The sequence below is a fragment of the Propithecus coquereli genome, unplaced genomic scaffold (genome assembly GCF_000956105.1).
Source record: "Propithecus coquereli isolate 6110/MARCELLA unplaced genomic scaffold, Pcoq_1.0 Scaffold43, whole genome shotgun sequence".
NCBI classification, from domain to species: Eukaryota; Metazoa; Chordata; class Mammalia; order Primates; family Indriidae; genus Propithecus; species Propithecus coquereli.
The window spans coordinates 7,418,638-7,420,410 of NW_012150063.1; the positions used below are offsets into that span (position 1 = coordinate 7,418,638).

The window sequence follows — 1,773 nt, forward strand, 5'->3', positions numbered from 1 at the left end:
ACTGAGTAGAGAATTAAGAAACTTGCCCTCGGTAATACAGCTGATATATGGCGGAGCTGAAATTAAACTATTTTTAGAGCCCCCCGTTCCTATATTCAGTAGCAGCCCCTAGAGGAGTCTGTATTCCGTCTCACTAAAAGCATGAGAGGCTGTCGCTAGCCGTCGCCAGCCCACGCTCCCACCACCCCGTGATCGCAGTGGAAGAAGCAATCGGAGGGTGCTAAGCTGGCTTTGCTGGAGATGACGTCCCGGGAGCCGTGTTCCCCTCTGTTGTCGGGCCCCAGGCGCCAGGGCGTGAAGGCGTGCTTGGGGCAGAAGATTCCCACGGGGGCGGCAAGGCCCAGGGCAAGCGTGGCGTTTTCTGCCACCACCTGGGACAGCGGGAGAAGGTCTAGCGCCACATCTACACAACGATGTGCACATGGCCCAGCAAGGAGCACCCGGTGCTGCTGACCGAGGCCCCCCTGAACCCCAAGGCCAGCAGAGAGAAGATGACCCAGATCATGCTTGAGACCTTCAACACCCTGGCCACGTACATGGCCATCCAGGCCCTGCTCTCCCTGTGCACTTCTGCTCGTATCACTGGCATTGTCGTGGACTCTGGACATGGGTCACTTACAGGTGCCCATCTCCGAGGGCCACGCGCTGCCCACGCCGCCCAGCTTCGGGACCTGACCTCGTGCAGATCCTCCCAGAGCGCGGCAGCAGCTTCACCAACGCAGCCAGCTGGAGGTCCGAGCGACATCAAGGAGAAACTGTGCTACGTAGCCCTGGACCTGGAGCAGGAGAGGGCAACCGCTGCCTGCCCCTCCTCCCCGGAGAAGAGCTACGGCCAGGTGATCACCATCCGCAACGACCGATGCTGGTGTCCCGAGGCACTCTTCCAGCCCTCCTTCCGGGTACGAAGTCCTGCAGCATCCCCGAGACCACCTTCAACTCCATCATTAAGTGTGACGTGGACATCCGCAAGTACCCGTGCACCAACACCTTGCTGTCTGGTGGCACCACCACATACCCAGGCATCACCTGCTGGATGCAGAAGATCACCGCCCTGGTGTCCAACGCCAGAAAGCTCGAGGTCATCGCTTGCCCTGAGAGCAAGTACTCAGCTCGGTCCTGGCGGCCCTGTCACCTGCCAGCAGATGTAGTTCAGCAAGCAGGACTACGACCAGTTGGGCCAGTCCATCGTCCACCGCAAGTGATTCTAAATGGACTGCAAGCAGATGCACAGCATTTGCTGCATGAGTTAATTCAGAAGTATAAATTTGCCCCGGCAAATGTATACACCTCGTGCTAGCCTCCCGAAGCTGCAATAAGCCTTTGAAAAGAAATTTGTCCTTGAAGCTTGTATCTGGCCCAGCGCTAGATTGCAAAACTTCTTGCTGTTTCTGACCTTGCTTTCAAGTTAACTGTTCCTTTGATGTATGTTTGATACCCTGTACATATCTTTGATTTGAACGCTTAGTACCTGTGGCTTGGTCACTTTGTGGCTGAAGTGAGAGAACATCCTTGTGGAAGAGAATCCATGGCCTGGTGGACCTGTGTGGCCATCAGCCCCTGCATCTGTGCAGGGATTAGTGTCGGAGCAGACTAGGCCAGGATTTCCCTGGAGGCTGGCAAGAGTTCCTGAACCAGTTGTCATTTTTGTCTTGCCAGTCTTACAGGGTTGGAAAAGTCCAAGCCTTAGGATCCAGTTAGTTTCCTTTCTTATCTGATGTTTTCCTGCTGGAACACCGTGGGTGGTTACCTGCCTTGAGCTGGAAGTGGTTTGCA

General features: G+C 55.7%; 1 pseudogene; it reads left to right on the forward strand.

Annotated features, from left to right (window-relative positions):
• The first annotated feature begins 413 nt into the window (after positions 1-413).
• On the forward strand, positions 414-1,202 carry LOC105817951 (annotated as a pseudogene).
• The last annotated feature ends 571 nt before the right edge of the window (positions 1,203-1,773 follow it).